This window comes from Cetorhinus maximus, chromosome 24 (genome assembly GCF_964194155.1).
Source record: "Cetorhinus maximus chromosome 24, sCetMax3.hap1.1, whole genome shotgun sequence".
Classification (NCBI taxonomy): Eukaryota; Metazoa; Chordata; class Chondrichthyes; order Lamniformes; family Cetorhinidae; genus Cetorhinus; species Cetorhinus maximus.
Window position 1 is genome coordinate 48,489,572 of NC_135902.1, and position 19,340 is coordinate 48,508,911.

Consider the following 19,340-nt stretch of genomic DNA (forward strand, 5'->3'; position numbering starts at 1 on the left):
TTTCCGGGCTCTATCCCGGCGTGCTGAGCTGCTGGATTTCTTGTGAATCATGATAAGGTGTCACAATTGGCTTTGGCACGCTATCATTTGAAAAATGTGAAGAGAAAAAGGAGAATCATCCAGTTTCTGGTATTCTGTTAGCCCTCCTGGGATCTGTGGACTAAGGATGAGGGCAGAACTGGGCCCAACTATGTTTAAAAATAAGGGGCCGCCCATTTAAGGCAGAGATGAGGAAAACATTTTTCTGTCCGAGGGTTGTGAGACTTTGGAATTCTCTCCCCCAAAATGTGGTTGAGGCAGAGTCGTTGACTATTTTTAAGGCGGAGCTAGGTAGATTCTTGATAAGCAAGGGGGGGTGGTGAAAGGTTATCAGGGGTAGGCAGGAACGTGGAGTTGAGGTTACAATTCAGATCAGCCATGATCTTACTGAGTGACGAAGCAGACTCGAAGGGCTGAGTGGCCTAATCCTGCTCTTACTTCAGATGCTCATATGAAACACTCAGGGTGGAGGGGCTGGTGGGGATGGGGTGTGGGCACTGGGAGGATTAATGACTGCCTCATGGAGCTGCGTCTCTGTGAGAAGAATATGCCTTCAGCTCAGGAGGGAAGGGAGAAAGCTGACAAGGGAGAAAAATAAACAAACAAGACCAATGGGGTATTTGTCATGGGATGACTCTCCCCCCCCCTCCTCCGCCCCTCCAACCCCCAGGAAAAATCCTGCTTCCCCTGTTCCCTTTAAGTGAAATGGGTCCGGTGGCTTATTGGCCATTCTCAATGCTGTAGAAACCCTTTGTGCCCTGGGGATACCAAAGGATGTTGTTCTACACTTTTAACATGACGGTGGAGTTATGGACCTTGTTTTCTTTCTGAGACGTAAGGAGTTGGCAAACACCTTCAGAATGTGACGGTTTGTTATAGAAATGTCAGGACAAAGAGGCCATTAGCACCCTCGGCAGGTCAGTGAACTGAAGCGCTGTTTGTATAACATTGTCAAGCATGAATCAGACATTAATGTGGTGACTAAAGCAGGATATCAGAAGCGTTGCTCACAGACTGTACCAGGGCATGCACTTTTGCCACTTGTGGGTCTATTTTTACCGAGTAAACGTCAGTTCCTAATTCTCGGGAGCGATTGGCTGTGTGCAGCCTCTGGTTGTCCAATCGTTGAGGAGGAGAGCCAATTGGATTATTGGGAGGAGAGAACCATTGACAGCTTTCAACCTTAAGGGTTAGCCATTGGTTGAGTGGCATCAGCCAAGAGCAATGCAGAAATCCAAAGGTTGCTGTCAATCACCCGACACCCCTCCAGTGGGTGTGTGACTGAGGTCCCCTGGACTGCAATGAATGCAAAACCTTTGAACAGATGAAAACTTCCATTCTCACATCATTAGTCTTACAGTAAAAACCCTTTAAAAAGTTGCACCTAGTTGATTGAGGTGTAACTGGGCTTGTAATGGCTTTCTAACTTCCTAATTACTGTTAAACAACCTTCCTGGCCCTGAAAAGCTAACTTTTATATTTGTGGAATTTCTCCATTATGATAAAAGAATTTCCACATTCTTTTCAAATCATTCTTTATAAAAATATTTTTAAAATCTTTATTTTAGCTTCTACCAAAATCCAGTTGTAATAATTTATTACACTATCTGAAAGTTTAAATTAAAAGTTAAGGGATTTAGTGCTTTTAGCTTCCTGGTTTGCTGTCTGTGAGAATACTGCAATGTGATTGGCTGCTTACACCGCTTGCTGACATCACTGTTGCTGGATGCCTGGAGATCCCATTGACTTGATGCCAGATCCAAACTAACATCAGGAAAAGGGAAATCCACACCACAGAGGTTGCTAGATCTTTGAGGGCAGCTTCTTTCAAGGTCTGCAGCAATTTCCATTCCACAAAGTACAGGCCATTATTATCATAGACTGTTTCCTATTGGCATACCACCTTTCAATCCAATTTGCTCATTAAATCCACTAACCTTAAATGAAAGTAAAAAGGCTCTGATGGGGAATTGTATTAAATGTCTTTTGAAAATTCAAATCGGTTGTGTCCTTAATGGCCGATGTATTTATTTCTTCAAAGAGTTGGGTGCACTCACCAAGCAGAGCTTGCTGCTTTGAAATCCACATTGGAATCCACTCCCTAAACCTCTCCGTCTCTCTACCTACACCTCCTCCTTTAAGGTGCTCCTTAACACCGATCGATCTCTTTGACCAAGTTTTTGGCCACCTGCCCTAATGTCAACTTGTGTGGCTCAGTTTCCCAATTTGTTTGATATCATGCTCCTGTGAAACACCTTGGGACATTCCTTTAACACCATAAAGCATCCCAACGCATTTCACAAGAGAGTTAAGAAACAAAAATTTGACACTAAGCCACGTAAAGAGACATTAGGACAAATGGCCGAAAGTCTGGTAAAAGAAGTAGGTGATAAGGAGCACCTTAAAGGGGCAAAGAGGGGGAGGGGTTTGGGGGGGGAAATTCGAGAGCTTAGGGTCCAGGCAGCTGAAGGCACGGCCGCCAATGGTGGAGTGATTAAATCAGGGAAACTCCAGACACCGGAATTGGAGGGCCACAGGAAATATCTGAGGAAAATAGGTGCTTGATATTTTCAGGGGTTTCCCAGAAGCCGTATCTAAGGTTTGCAAAATAGGAAATGCCACTGCAATGTTCCAGAAAACAGGATAGCAAGAGTCTAAAAAAAATCAATCAAAATAATATACAGTAAAAAGTGCAGAGATCTACAGATCTCACAGATACCACATCCAAGGTGCTATATAAACACATGTTGCAGTTGTTGATTAACCCTTGTGTTCTCCGAGCTTCTTCAATGCTCTGAGCTCTTTGAATGAGCACTAATAAAACCCAATTAAATTCTCTTGAAGATTTTTACCACAGCATATTTTGATTGTATTTTTTAGACTCTGTTTTCTAGAATATTGCGGTGACATTCCCTATTCTGCTTCTGGGGAGCTCCTGAAAATGCCAAGCACCTACTTTCCTCAGATATTTCTTTGGGGATTCAAGGGTGAATGACAGGTGGTCCAGGTACCTTGTGGCCCTTTGATTTCCCTCGAACAAATGCTTCAAACCCTCTGCGGACTCCTCAGCCAAAGTTACAGTGTCTGGAAGTGTCTGTGTCTTCAACTCTAAAGACCAATGTGAAGAATTAATTTATTACACCTGCCATTTCCTGATTACCTATAATATTTCTGTCTAACCAACCTATCTAGCCATTAACGCAGCTAACACGGTGTAACCCACTGCTGTTGAATCTAAGTTACTATAATCTACGATATTGTCTTTTTATCCTCCCCTTACACCTTCAATTGGTCCTCTTATGTATCAGCTACTGACTTTTATATAACTCCCAATCTTCACTACTTTCTGTTTCCTTAAATATCTTTCAAATTATTTCTGTTTTCAAGACTGAAAGAGGTCACTTCAGATAACTTGTAGGGGAGACCGAAACTAGGGCCTAAAGTATAAGATAGTCACTAATAATTCCAGTAGGGAATTCAAGGGAAACTTCTTCAGCCAGATAGTGGTTAGAATATGGGAGTAGATCAGCAAATAGCAAAGATGCGTTGAAGGAGAAGCCGGATAAAGAAAGGAGGGAGAACAGAATTGAAGGATAGACTGATGGGGTTAGATGAAGGTTCTGAAGGGGCTTGATAGGGTGGACACTGAGAGATTGTCGGGAAATCTAAAACTAGGGGGCACAGTCTCAGGATAAGAGGCCGATCATTTAGGACTGAGATGAGGAGAAATTTCTTCACTCAAAGGATGTGACTCTTTGGTGTTCTCTACCCCAGAGAGTTGTGGATGCTGCATCGTCAAATACACTTAAGGCCGGGATAGACAGATTTTTGGTCTCTCAAGGAATCGAGGGATATGGGAGCAGGCAGGAAAATGGAGCTGAAACCCAAGATCAGCTATGATCGTATTGAATGGCGGAGCAGGCTAGAATGGTCTACTCCTGTTCCTATTTCTTATGTTCCTGTGTATGAAGTAGGATGGGTGGAGACTTGTGTGGAGCATAAACGCCTGATGGCATGGAACTGATGAACCAAGAGACTTGTTTCAGTGCTGTAGACTCTATATAACTCCAATAAACCACAAGCACAGTAATCAGGAGACAAGTTTGCGCTCAGAAGATGATAGGGGAAGATGCAATTTAAATTTACCTACTCAGAGAGAGAGAGAGAGAGAGAGAGAGTGGTGGGGGAGGGAAATGTATGGACCAGAGTGTCTGGGGAAAGGGTGGAAGGGGGAGACTGCTGGCAAATTTAACAGGGAACTGGGTAATTTAATTTGTTTGGCAAAAGAAGTGGTTGAGGGACACAGAGGCACAGAAAGGGGAAGATTACAAATTCAAGCATGGAGCCCAGGCAGGCTGCATGATTTTCACTCGCTGGTCTCAGTATCTCAATTCCCATCATGCACCTTGTGCACAAAGGTCAACACTGTCAAAGGTCAACATTGTCAAACAGGAAGCATTGGCTCAATTAGAAATGTATTTTTCTCCTGTCACTTTGCCTTCACATTTCCCATTCATCCTCTTCCCCCATCATCACTCTTACAGCGAGGCCTACAGGATTTCTCCTGGACCAGCACACTCCTATGGTCGGCCTGTCGATTCATCCAGAGTTCCTGATTCGCCCGTGTGGTTCTGGCCTCAATATGCTCCACGTTTCCTCGCATGGACATTCTTTCCAAGTGATCTGAAACTTTCCACTTTATCCTTTGTGTAATTTTCCACAGCTGCTTTTCTTTGCTTCATCCTCCCTCGAGGCCTCTCACGGATCCAAAAGTTTGCTCTTCGAAAGCCTCACTCCCCTGAACTGTTATCTTTGGCCTCTGATTTTATTGCGACATCAGAACCGCGTTGATGTCACAGGACACAAAGTAATGGTGAAGGCAGAGGGGTGGGGGGGTTCTGTTTCCCAGCTCTCAAACCCTTCAACTCAGAGATTGTAACAGACACCTCAACTGAAGAAACGCAGAAACATTTTTCATGAAAAGGACATGTGATTTTGACGTGACATTTGGCTGACACTCCCTGCGTCTCACTGAGGGGAGTGAATAATATTGAGGTGTAGCAGATTTTATTCCATTTGGACTGCGAATGCAGAGCTAGTGGATACGATGGTGAATTTAATAGCCCTTAGCAAGGGAACATCAAAGGGTTTCTCTGTGTAGTGGAGTAGGTGTAGGATGAAACAGTCAATGTTATAATGCTGGACCTCTTTAAGAACAGGGAGACTGAGAATAAGCACAGTTAAAAGTAAAACATAGCAAGGATGTTGTGTTTTGGCCTCCCATCTCCCAGCAGCATTCTGATACAGCGTTGGCTCTGGCCTGCTCAAGACACCTTTTGCCTTCACTTTTAAAAATTCATTCACGGGATGTTGGGCTTCGCTGGCCGGGCCAGCATTTATTTGCCCATCCCTAGTTGCCCTTGAGAAGGTGGTGGGGAGCTGCCTTCTTGAACCACTGCAGTCCCTGTGGTGTAGGTACAACCCACAGGGACTGCAGCAGGGAGTTCCAGGGTTTTGACCCAGCGCTAAGGGTAAACTGCGAATTGAGACACAGCTCCCAAGGAAGCTGCATTTTTTTTGGTCTTGGGCAGGGGCTGATCAGCGTTGCTGTCATTGCCCAGACCCTGCCTGAATTGGGGAAAGCCCCCAACAGAAATCTTATGAGGCAAACGTGATTCCTGGTGTCAGTGATGTTGCAGTGAGAGCGCTGGTGTTGAGTGTGCTGGTGCTGAGTGTGCTGGTGCTGTGTTCGTTGCTAAATGACAGCACTGGCAATGCCGCAAATGCTAGTGATGTTTCCAGTCCTGTTGCTGGCAACGGTGCTAACAGTGGTGCCAATGCTGTTGTTGGCACCATTCTGTGTAAACAGGGTGAATTCTGAGCAACAAGTGCCTGATCACATTAGTGGAAACTGCAACACAAACACACAGGGCTTACATGGATTCCCTCCTTCAGCCCGTCTCCTGAATTAATCAATGATCACTCAGCACCAAAACGCTGGGAAACAAATCAGAAAAAAACAAAAGATTATTTTAAAACTTTACTATTTTGAAAAAAAAAGTCACTGAGGGACAAATTCCCTTTCAGTATCTGATAGTTCACTTCACCACATTTACATGAAAGGTAAAATTGAATTCGGGTGGTGAACACACATATGAAATTACGATTTAGGAGCAGGAGTAGGCCATTCAGCCCCTCGAGCCTGCTCTGCCATTCAATAAGATCATAAGAAGGAGAAGAACAGGGTCCTTGGTGTGTGAATAATGAACCTGATGCTGAAACTCACATTCACATTAGACTCAACGATTCCAACACACTCTGGGCTGGTCTCTCGCACTCTGCTCTCTGTAAACTTGAGATCATTCAAAACTCTGCTGCTTGTATCTTAACTTGCAGCAAGTCCCCTTCCTCCGTCACCCCGTGCCTGCTGATCTGCATTGCCTCTTTCTCAAGCAATGTCTTTATTTTAAAATTCCCAGTCTTGCCTTCAAACCCCTCCATGGTTTTGCCCCCTCCCTATCTCTGTAATCTCCTCCAGCCCCACAACCCACCAAGATATCTGCGCTCCTCTAATTTTGACGGTCCCCGATTTTAATTGCACCGCTATTAGTGACCATTCCTTCAGCTGCCTGGGCCCCAAGTTCTGGAATTTCCTCCCTAAACCTCTCTACCTTGCTTTCCTTCTTTAAGATACTCCTTAAAACCTACCTTTTACGTCTTAGGTACATGAGCTCGTTAGCCAACCAAACTCTAACTGCACGCCTTCCTATGTTCTCATCAATTGCTGCTTGCAATCCATAACGGAGAGGGACCGATGTAAGAATAAACAGTGATGGTTTATTGAGATGTAGGGCAGAGCACCAGATCATACGTGCTCACTCAGAAACCTCCAGGACTAGATTTACAGTTCCCAGTTGCTCCTGCTGTACAGTGATTCATCAGTTCTGTCACATGATCGGTACACTTGCATTCTCTTAAAGGGACAGGGTACCTCATTTACCGCACTACCTCTTTGACCAACCTTTTGATCATCTGACCTGCGGCTCGGTGTCATACTTTGTTTTATACTGCTCCTGTGAAGCACCTTGTGACGTTTTATCACATTAAAGGCATTATTTAAATATAATGAAATGTGCAGAATGCAAGCTTCAATTATTTCAAGAATTGAAAGGCAAAACAACTGATGAATTAAGGGCGCAGCACATTTGTTGCAGTAACTATGCTGAATCCTTGTAGATATTTGAAAGCTGCTATGTACTGTATGTGGAGAATTCCCGGGGAATGTTTTCCTGACGGATACGCATAGTCCCAGACCTCTGAGAGTAGGGATGTCATGGGATGCTCACTACTGAGGCACCTCATCGCCCTCTGCTGGTAATTGCCAAAGGTGCAGCAACTTTTCCACAGCTTCTGAAGCGCAGAACCACAGAATCGAATCATAGAATGGTTACAGCACAGCAAGAGGTCCATGCCAGCTCACAGCAAGAGTAACTTGACTAATCTCACAGCTCTGACCTGAAAATTGTCTTTCTTCAGGCGTTTAATCAATTCCTTTTGGAAAGCCACGATTGTATCTGCCCCCGTCACACTCTCAGGCAGTTGCATTCCAGATGCTAACCACTCACTGCATACATTTTTTTTCCCGACGCATTTGGTTCTTTGTCCAATCACCTTAAATCGGTGTCCTCTAGCTTGCGATGCTTCCGCCAATGGGAATAGTTTCTCTCTATCTACTCCGCCGAGACTCCTCATGATTTTGAACACCTCTATCAAACCTCCTCTCAACCTTCTCTCCTTTAAGAGAACCTCATGCATAGTCACACTTCAGTGCCTCGTGCTACTGCCATGTGGAAATCAGGGGACCGCCTGAGCCTCTGGGAGTGACTTGACACAACTGAGTGGTTTGCTGGGTCTCTTCAGAGAGCAGTTCAGAGCCAATCAGATTGGTGTGGGACTGGGCCAGACCAGGTGAGGATGGCAGGTTTCATTCGCTAAAGGGTATGAGAGCTTTTACCGACAATCCGGGGTTTTCATGTTTCTTAGTTCTGGATTTTTGCAAACAGAATTTGTACTTACCCTATATTGAAGTTAATTTGCAAATTGGCCGCCCATTCAGTGAGTTTATTAATGCCTTGCTGTATCCCGTCGCAGTCTCCCTCTGCGTGAACTACACCCCCCAATTTGGTGTCACCCGCAAGTTCTGAAACTGTGCTTTGATTCCTGAGTCTAAATCGTTAACGTAAATAGAGAAACAGTGGTCCCAGCACCCATCCCGCCCACAGGCTAAACAGACTTGGCATTTCTATAGCGACTTTCACAATGACAGGACGTCTCAAGGCGTTTCACTGCCAACTAAGCGCTTTTTGAAGGGTAGCCACTGTTGCAGGGTAGGAAACGCGGCAGACAATTTGCGCACAGCAAGCTCCCACAGAAAGCAGGGTGACATTGACCAGGGTGACCTGTGGTATTGTGATATTGGTTGAGGAATGAAGGTTGGCCTGGACACCGGGGAGAACTCCCCTGTCGGTCTTCGCGCCATGGGATCGTTTACATCCACTCAAGGGAGAAAACAGGCTCTTGAGTTCACATCTCTGTGGAAGTGAAAGTCCCTGTGGAAGGCTGCTTCCCATCTCTTATCAGTCTGAGTTAGTAACTTTAACCCCTACACTCTGTTTTCTATTTTATAACCAGCTTGGTGTTCTATTCATTTCCCATATATTTATATTGAAAGTTAGAATAATCCTAGACTGCACAGCCTAGTAGCAGAATGCCAAGTAGAAAGCAAAGCAAAGCAAAGTAAGATTCTATTTAGTACATTGGATCAAAATCACCATTTAATTGTGCCTGTATTATTCTTCTTCCCTCCTCCCTGGTTAGTGCTCAGGGAAAATACAATGTTAAATCACCGGCAGGAAAATGCGAGAGGAAAGTACATTCTGCATGAAAACTAGTATTTAGAGAGTTACACCTACTCTTTAACTGTTTATAACATGAGCCAAACAATTGTAATCAGCCACTTAAGGGGTTCTGATGCAAGAGCTCTGCTCAGAGTTTTGTTTATTTTGGTGAAAGTTTTTTGCTCCTTAAAATGGGAGATCCTCATGCTGGGGAACAGAATATTTTCCACTTTTCGCGCCCAGTGTCACCCTCCAGTGTGCGTTTCCTACCCTTGCAGATGTAAGCACCGTGTTGCATTTTTGTCTTGAGTACAGTTGTACCATGTGCAATTTAAGGGATCAAATTCATGCCCCACTGGCCAGGGCTGGCGTAATGACTTAGTGAGTTCAAGAGACGCTAAATCAAGATGCAAAACATGCATTCTGAGACTTCCCACATTTTTATTTCACCAAGGGTAATTTCATTCAATTTGAGTTTTTTTCTTTGAGAAGTTAATGGTGAAGGACCAAACCTCTGGTGCAGGACAGGTTAAATTAGGTAAAAATACACAGCACGGTAACAAGGAGATATTGCTTAGTTATCACCATGCTGGGGATTTAAAAACCTTTAAATTGGAGGTGGTGGAAGACTGAGGGATGTAATAAGTTCCAAAATTTTGATGTCCTGGGAATAAATGTACAAGGCAGCATGGTAAATCCTGATTTCAACATGATGGGATTGTACAGCAGAGGGGGAGTATGCAGGAAGGTATAGATTGAGCATCAAGCAAAGAAGAGGAAAGTTCAACGTGTTAGTTGTATAAGTTACAGGCGGTGGGCACGCTTGAGTACATATAAAGAGATACTTACTGAAACAGTGGTGTGGTTGAGTTAGGAGGTGTAGGCTTGTAATGTTTCATTCTGCAAATAAATATAAAACTGAGTAAAGATTGGTTGCAACACTATCCTTTACCAACTAGCTTTCCACTGGTAACACTGGCCACCTTAGTATTGATAAAAGACAAGCAAGTTTACAACGTAAAGGGACAGGAGGAAGGCAAAGGTTCAAAGAGGCATCACATCAGAGGATAAGCCTTCAATAGGCTTCAGAATGGAGTAGACCCCTCAGCCCCTTGAGCCATTTAATTCAATCAGGGATAATCTGTACCTGACCTCCATTTTCCCACCAGGTCTCTTGATGCCCATAACCAACAAAAATCTATTGATCTCAGAATTGAAAGCTTCAACTGACCCTCAGCATCCACAGCCCTTTTGGGGAGAGAGAGAGTTGCAGATTTCCACTTCCCTTTCTACGATGCAATGTTTCCTGGTTTCACTCCAATATGGGTGGGCTCTGATTGTCAGATTATGCTCTCTTGCTCTGCATTTCCTCAGCAGAGGAGGCAGTTTCCCTCCATCTACCCTTTCGAATCCTTTCATCAACATAAACATCTTGACTATACCTGAATGTTTATTTGAAGGCATTTGACTGGAGAAGCCCAATGAAATTGTATATGTATGAAAATAAACTTGTGTTTCTACCCCATTACCATCGGAGTCTGAGAGTTGAAATGACATTTGGAAGAAACACTGAGAAAGATTAAAGGCTACATTCTCCAACTGGGCTGAGGGATGATTTTTATCCACCTCAGTCACCCATTTATATCCCATACACAGGATGCAGCCTCCAATTCTCACATGTAGTGAGTGACAAACCTTCGTCTGTGCTTGGCGCCTCCCAATGTTGAAGTGGGGTATTGTGACCTGAGGTAGGGTTGCCAACTGTGATTAAATGTATTCGTGGAGATTTCATCGCATGATTTTCCCCCCTGCTCCAGCCACGAGTTGGCCAACACATCTATCCTTCTGACCTCCTACGTCAATTGGAAAGCAAAAAGACTCATTACTTAATTGGCTGATGCTTGACTGTAGCCTTTCCCGCCCCTCCCCCCCTCTCTCCCCTTCCCCCTGCCCCATTTTCAACACATATTTTTGTCTCTGGTGAAGAGAAATGGTCAAAGAAAATTAGAAAAAAAAACCAATCTTTTTCAATGTCCCGATGATTTTTCTCAGCAAGACCCTGGAGATTGATCTTCAATTATTGGAGACTCCAGGCCAATCCTGGAGGGTTGGCAACCCTGATCAAGTGGTTTTCCCCTTTGTGCTTTGTGGTGCAGGCCCGCCCGCCATGCTCAGTCACTGACTTACATCAACCTTTCAGAAACACAGCTTTCCCGAGATCTAATGAAAACTTAGCCAGGAGCGTTAGAGGAGATTGCTGGGAACTAGCTTCCAAACTCAGGGAGCCCTTAGTATCCCTGAAGAACATTACAGATTCAGGGTGAAAAATATTAAAAGGACCACCATCAGCAAACACCAAAATGTTGGCTGCGATCCTCCATTAAACATGATTAACCAGAATAAGCTGAAGACTATTTGTTAATAGGGATTGGCAGAATGATATCTTTTTTATGTAGATAAGCCAGGTTACTGGGCATTCCACATCATCGCGCAGATGTTTTTTTACTGCCTCGCCTCAGGCTGCACCAGGCACATTTCAACAATGTACTTTCGGTTCTCTAAACCCAACATGATCGACGCTCAAGAACTTTCTATCGGTCACAGAATCACAAGAGCTGTTACAATGCAGCAGGAGGCCATTCGGCCCATCATGTCTGCATCGGCTCTCCAAATGAGCTTTTCGCTGAGTGCCATTCTCCTGCCTTCTCCACATAACCCTGCACATTCGTCCTTTTCAGATAACAGTCTAGTTCCCTTTTGAATGCTTCGATTGCACCTGCCTCCACCCCACTCTCAGGCCGCGCATTCCAGACCCTGACCAGGCGCCGTGTGCAAATGTTTTCCCTCCTGTCATTTTTGCTCCTTTTGCCAATTACTTTAAATCTGTGCCCCCTCGTTCTCGATCCCTCCACGAGTGCGAACGGTTTCCCCCTGTCTACTCTGTCCAGGCCCCTCATGATCTTGAATATCTCTCCCAAATCTCCTCTCAGCCTTCTCTCCTCTGAGAAGAACAGTCTTGAAAATTCGAAAAGAAAGCACACATTCATTTCACTGTGGGTTGGCAGACAGACCAAACTTGGTGACCCCATTGCTGGGCAAGAGGACCCCTCAATTCTTGGCTGACTTAATGGCAGATTGTAGACTGAACGTAACCCATAGACTGCAGGACTCTGAGGAGGAAACTCCAGGGATCATTTCCAAAAAATACTCGGGAGACCTCCAGAAATTAAGACCAACAGATTTGAGTAAGGGAAATCTTTGCAAAGATATAAGTAACAGCAACGTTGAGACAGGCAGGCTCTGGTTGGTGAGTCAGTGTGAAGGAGGGTCGCTTCATGTTAACTCTAAAGTGTGAGGAGGCAGGTTACAAAGAGATTTCTTCACAGAGAGTTTTGAATGCAGAGTATGGGATGTTTTAGCTCAGGGAGAAGTTAAGGAAGGTGTCAACTTTTTAAAGGGGAAATTGGATAAATATTCAAAGCAGGCGTGTTACATGGGCCATATGGAGAGAGCAGAGCAGTGGGATAGTTATCGACATCTCAGTCCCCCTTTTAATCTGTCTTGAAAATACAAAGAAAAACAAATTTCAAAATAAAGTTGTTCTGGAAAAACTCAATGTCGGTTACATGCAACGGACTGAATGTCAGCAGCAAAAAAAAAAATAGCCCATATCCTTAAATGTCCCACACAGATTCTCAAATTCCATTATTCCCTCACACAGGGAGGTTTTTTTTAAACAGTGTTTTCCTATTATGGACTAGTTCCAGGACCTCAGTGATCAACTGAGCTTTAACGAGAGGCAATGCACAGTCTGAGGGGGCGATGGAAACAGATGAAGGTGGTAACTTTCAAAAGGCAATTTGACACGTACTTGAAGGGAAAATATTTGCAGGACAATGAAGAAAGATTAGGAAGCTGGGACTTCCTCTTTCAAAGAATCTCCCCGGGCACGATGAAGCAAAGGACTTCCTTCTGTGCTGTAAGATTCTATGATTTGAGCCATGGTCACATCGTATGTTCACCCCTCCGCCATGAATACCAACCCAGAAATGGATTGTGATCTTTCCTATTGCACCCTTAGGGAAAAGAACTGAAATGGTTCATGTCTCTTGTCTGTGGGCTACACCAGGTTTGAAGATACTGAAGTTTCTTCCACTCGAACTCTCCCTGCGCACCTCCCACTAGGTCTCGCATTTGGAATGACTCCCAGCTGAGTTCAAACACAATTGTAGGATGAGGATTGCTGCATGGGTTGGACGGCTGCATGGGAACAGTTGATATTCACAGCTCTGTTTACTGATATGAAATCCCATCAGTTCATTGTGAGCGTGCAAACCCAGCAGTCTGCTGGCGCCATGGCAATATCACCAGAACTCTGGGACCGTGACAATATCACCAGAACTCTGGGACCGTGGCAATATCACCAGAACTCTGGGACCGTGGCAATATCACCAGAACTCTGGGACCGTGGCAATATCACCAGAACTCTTGCACCATGGCAATATCACCAGTCCATTGGGATTATGGGAATGTCCCCAGTCCATTGAGATTTTGGAAGTGTTGCCAGTTCATTGGGATTTTGGGAGTGTTGCCAATCTCTTTGGGATTATGGGAATGTCACCAGTCCACTGGGATTTTGAGAATGTTGCCAGTCCATTGGGATTATGAAACATCCTCAGTCTGTTGGGATTATTGGAATCTTCCCTGTCTGTTGAGATTTTGGGAATGTCACCAGTCCATTGGGATTATAGAATGTCCCCAGTCTATTGGGATTTTGGGAATGTCCCCAGTCTACTGGGATTTTGGGAGTGTTACCAGTCCATTGGGACTATGTTCACTGGGACCAGTCAAATCTAGTAGTATTCTTTCATTTCATTGGGTGTCAACCAGAAAATTCAGTGAATACAGGTAGGAGCTGGATTGGGATGAGAATGGACATTGAGAGACAGCTCAATGACTGTCTTCTCAATCATCTGTCCTTATTTTTGTCCTTGTAGTAGGCTTTATTTTCTATAGCTATTTTATCCTCATTGTTGTCACCTCATGGGTAAGGACAGGCACCATTGCAGTTTAACTGTGATTGGGTTTATAACTTAGGGCTTGTACTCATCAGAATGGGGAGACAGTTAGGAAATTGGACACAGTATGAGGTCAGGTTAAGGTGGGTGAGTACAACAGGTAATCGTTTCTGTCCTCAGGAATGTAGACTGGGTAACCAATGACTTGAAACAGAAGTGTGCAGGGAATGTATTTATATCAGATCGGAATCAGAACATGGTGTGGGCCAACAACAATCTCTTGATAAACCCCCGATCCATGTGTATTAGTTACCAACTCTTGATTATAGACCTCTAACAGGTAACCTGATCTGACATGGTTATTGAGGTAAGGCTGACAGTGTGCAGACTAAAACAACTCCTGAATGCCAAGGTGTTCCTGATGGTGAAGCAACCTCTGGCTCAGTCACAACATGTCTCAATGTTCCTGCCAAGATCCTTGTAACCGATTCCACATCTAGGAAAGGTTGAAGTTGGTACACAAGGCATAAATGTACCATGTCCAGGGTCCCATCAGCAGGTAATAGACCCTAGGGATAAAGGGTGAGGAGCGATATTGGTCTTATTAATTCTTCACAAAATCTAATTGTAACACTTTCCACTCAAGCTGATCTCCTGTGATGTTGCTCATCAGTAGCTTAGGCTCTTGAGCACAAACTGACCCCAGTTGCCACCTTTAGGTCACAGCTCAAGTTCCAATTCCCGGCAACGATGGTTCTAAATAAAAGGTCAAGTAAAAGTTAATTACAGCTGTTGGAAACGTCTTCTAGGCAGTTGATTGGCTTATCTACTTGCCAAAAACTGGAATATATCAAGGTCAGAAAAAATGCATCTGGATGAACCACAGAATGACAGAATGAAACAGTATGGAAGGAGGTGATTTAGCCCATTGTACCTGCACTAGCTCCAGTAGAGATATTCAGTTAATCCCACTCCCCCGCTTCCTCCCATGACCCCTGCAATTTGTATCATTTTTCTTTCTATAATTTTTGTTGAAGATTGTACAAGTCATGGAGTGTTTTTTTATTCCCCTGGGGTGTGCTATTCCCCTGGGGTGTGCTAATGCTCCCTTCAGCACTTTGAAACCCAGAAAGTACTTTTGAAGTCTAATCACTTGTAAAATAAGAAACGTGTAAATTATCCAGGTCAAAATCCCACAAAACGGAAATGTGATCATGAGCAAATAATCTGTTTTTCTGCTCGGAATGTTGCTCGAGGGATAAATATTGGCCAGGATTCTGGGGATAACTCCCTTAGTTTTCTTGGAAATAGCGCCATGGCCCGATGTCCTCGTGGGAAATACTGCACCCCTGACAGTGCAGCACTCCCTCAGTAACTGCCCTGGGAGCACCAGGCTGGTGCTCTAGTCTCCGGAGTGAACCTTCTATCTCTGGGGCGAGGCTGACAGACAGAACTAGACAAGAGCCGGGCACGTCTCAAAATTAATCCCAGTTCCCAACAGGCAAAAATGCCGATTAAGGGAGAGCGGGCGGACGAGCGCCCACACACCTTCTCTCAGCTCTGCCTGGTTCCTGTTCTCACACCCGCCAGCATTGTTTACCAGTTGACTTGTTTATTCAATCTCCCACCCGAGTCCAGTTGCCTGGAACTGGACACTGCTCGAACCCGCCCGTGCCCTTAAGTTTCTCGACCCCTCTCTGTCGACCTTTTGACTCGAATCAGCAAATGTTTACATTGAAGTATCTGTTTGCGAACAAGAGGGGGTGAGATTGCAAAGGCTGATGTGATAGACACCCAGTTTACAGCGGGAAGAAGAATCGCGAGAGACACCTGTAGTGTGACCAATGTACCCTGTGTTATTGTAAATGATGTGTACAAATCATAAATAGACTAAACCTTAAGAAAACATAACTGCTCCCAAATGCCCAGCAGTGGGAACCTGTCCCACGGCTCTCACTCACACTCAGCGACTCTTCCCCAGAAATAGAATTGATAGGATTTAGACAAACCTTCTGGGCACTACATTAACAAACCCCTTCCCCCCCACCATGAACTGCACAAAAAAAGCTACATTCTACATAACGTGGAGTTTAATCACTGCTGGTTGGAGTTAACAACCGGTAGGAAAGCGAGATATTACTGAACTGAAAATCAGTTATTATTTTTCAACCAGTTCCCAAGCCCCTAATTGATTATTATGACTCCAGGGTCGGCTCCCCACTGAACAGACTCATCAGTCCCATGGTTTACAGAGGGATGACAGTAGGACCGAACTTAAAAACACACTAAGTGAAACCGCGAGGGATCAACCTTCCAAAACAGTGTGTGTTAATTACTGGGAGTGACCTATGTCCATTACAGGACAGTGTGTGTTAATTACTGGGAGTGACCTATGTCCATTACAGGACAGTGTGTGTTAATTACTGGGAGTGATCTATGTCCATTACAGGACAGTGTGTGTTAATTACTGGGAGTGACCTATGTCCATTACAGGACAGTGTGTGTTAATTACTGGGAGTGATCTGCGTCCATTACAGGACAGTGTGTGTTAATTACTAGGAGTGATCTATGTCACTCACAGGACACGTGTGTTAATTACTGGGAATGATCTATGTCCATTACAGGACAGTGTGTGTTAATTACTGGGAATGATCTATGTCCATTACAGGATAGTGTGTGTTAATTACTGGGAGTCATCTATGTCCATTACAGGACAGTGTGTGTTAATTACTGGGAGTGATCTATGTCCATTACAGGACAATGTGTGTTAATTACTAGGAGTGATCTATATCCATTACAGGATAGTGTTAATTACTGGGAGTCATCTATGTCCATTAAAGGATAGTGTGTGTTAATTACTGGGAATGATCTATGTCCATTACAGGACAGTGTATGTTAATTACTGAGAATGATCTATGTCCATTACAGGATAGTGTGTGTTAATTACTGGGAGTGATCTATGTCCATTACAGGACAGTGTGTGTTAATTACTGGGAGTGATCTATGTCCATTACAGGATAGTGTGTGTTAATTACTGGGAATGATCTATGTCCATTACAGGACAGTGTGTGTTAATTACTGGGAGTGATCTATGTCCATTACAGGACAGTGTGTGTTAATTACTGGGAGTGATCTATGTCCATTACAGGACAGTGTGTGTTAATTACTGGGAATGATCTATGTCCATTGCAGGACAGTGTGTGTTAATTACTGGGAGTGATCTATGTCCATTACAGGACAGTGTGTGTTAATTACTGGGAGTGATCTATGTCCATTACAGGACAGTATGTGTTCATTACTGGGAATGATCTAAGTCCATTACAGGACAGTGTGTGTTAATTACTGGGAGTGATTTATGTCCATTACAGGACAGTGTGTGTTAATTACTGGGAGTGATCTATGTCCATTACAGGACAGTGTGTGTTAATTACTGGGAGTGATCTATGTCCATTACAGGACAGTATGTGTTCATTACTGGGAATGATCTAAGTCCATTACAGGACTGATGAATTGGGCAGGTATGTGGCAGATGAAGTTTAACACGGATAAGTGTGAAAAGGTTCATTTTAGTAAACCGAACGTGGAGATGCAAATATAAACTAAGTGGTACAATGTAAATGCGGCGCACAAGAAGCCAGAGCTGCTGGTGCGCACACGTACAACTGCTGCAAGTTGGAAAGACATGTTGAGAAACTGTTTTTAAAAAAAAAGCCTACAGATTCTTTGGCTTTATAGAAGCATCGATCAAGGAAGTTATTCAAAGTCTTTATAAACCATTGACTAAACCCCGTAACTGGCGCATTGTCTCCAATTCCGGGCTGCGCAGTCTAGGAAAGATATGAAGGTCCAGGAGATTGACTGGCATAAACCCCGGAGTGGAACTTCAGTTCGATTGGAGAGACTGGAGAAACTGGGATTGGTCTTCACGCCCAGAAGGTTTCTGGAAGGTTTGATGGAGGCATTCAAATTTAGGAAGGGTTTCGACAGAGTAAGTAAGGAGAAACTGTGTCCAGTGAGGCAGAGGGTCAGTAACAAGAAAACACACAGGTAGTTGGAGAAAGGACCGGAGTTGAAACTGTTTTTTTTTGTATATGCAGCGAGTCGCTGCTTATACAAAAGTCGGTGTAAGCAGGATAAATAATCACTTTCAACAGAAAATTGGATAAATCCTTGAAATGGAACAAAAAAAGAAATGACAGGGGCAGTGGGGCAGATTAGCCAGCTCTTTGGAAGAGCCAGCTGGGCCGAATGGCCTCATTCTGTGCTTTTATGTTAATGAGTGAGATGGGGGGGGTGGTGGGGGCTGGATTGCTGCGCATGCGGCCCCTCTTCCCCTCCTCCTCCCCCACCACCCCCCACCCCCACCCCCTCTGCTCAGAGCTGGTGAGCTAACATTGCTCATCTCCAACCTTTCATGAAAAGCCAGAGAGACACAGATTCAAGAGTGGTGAAGGGGGGGCGGGGTGGGTGGGGGGGGGGGGGGAGGAAAGGGGGCCAAAAGGGAGAGAGAGAGAGAGAGAGAAAATCTGAAGACATCTCAGCCCCGTCTCCGGCTGCAGGACTCTCGGCAAATTTCTGTCACTTCAGCGAAGGGGGGTTTTTCACTTTGAAAGCGCCCATTGGGATTATTGGGAAGATTAGGGAGAGGGAGATTCAGACTGACCTGCAGGAGGAAGATGTTACTGACAGCCTCACTCGGGGATACCTGGCTGGACGGTAGGTTTGAACTTTTCCCTGGTTTCCTGCTCCCCGCTGGTGTCGCGTTGTTTGTGGCTGGTGATGCCTCTGGACCAAGTGTCGCCGAGTGTCCGGGACAGTCAGATCCCGGGACACCTGCAACCGATGCGGGTGACCCACCCGTCCGCCGGGCTGGGGCTGGGGCTGGGGCTGGGGGTGGGGGGAGTTGCTGCTGGGCAAAGGGGACACCTCGCAGTCCCCTTCTCCCTCGGATTGGTTTGGTATACAGGATGGGAGGGAGGGAGGGAGGGGGTAGATCAGATTATCAGAGACTCCAGTCCGGGGTAACCCCATCGCCTTGATTTTGGGTGCGCGCTGGGCTTGTCTGTGCATTGCTCTGGCGCCAGCTTCGTCCTGGTTGGGCCAGTTGGAGAGCCGCTCTGCAGGGCTGGGGGGGGTCTGCTCCCATTCCCAGCTATTCCAGCTTTCAGTACAGTGTGTCCCTGTCCCAATCCCGGGAGTCCCAATTCCTCACAGGCGTTTGGAGTGTCCGTGTGAGGGTGGTGAGGGGGGGGAGTCAGAGTCCATGTGGAGGTTCAGTAATGGATTAAAGTGGGGGAGAGGAAGATTGGGGTCAGTGAGGGGGGTTAGAGTCAATGGGGAGGGGTTTAGGGTCAGTGAGGGGGGGTTAGAGTCAATGGGGAGGGGT

General features: G+C 45.1%; 1 protein-coding gene and 1 long non-coding RNA gene across 3 annotated transcripts in view; one reads left to right on the forward strand and one right to left on the reverse strand.

Annotated features, from left to right (window-relative positions):
• Positions 1 to 18,688, reverse strand: part of LOC144667582 (uncharacterized) — a 113,340-nt gene extending 94,652 nt beyond the window's left edge. Inside the window, exons 1-2 of the long non-coding RNA XR_013573329.1 lie at positions 18,618 to 18,688; positions 9,786 to 9,836 (exon numbers count right to left, since the gene is read on the reverse strand). This is a non-coding gene — a long non-coding RNA (uncharacterized LOC144667582). The remainder of the gene's footprint in view (positions 1 to 9,785; positions 9,837 to 18,617) is intronic.
• gcgra (glucagon receptor a) overlaps positions 18,550 to 19,340 on the forward strand; it is an 88,389-nt gene continuing 87,598 nt past the window's right edge. For both annotated transcript variants that reach the window (XM_078571238.1, XM_078571239.1), the window contains exon 1: positions 18,550 to 18,670. The gene's annotated coding sequence lies outside the window, so the exon portion shown is untranslated. The remainder of the gene's footprint in view (positions 18,671 to 19,340) is intronic.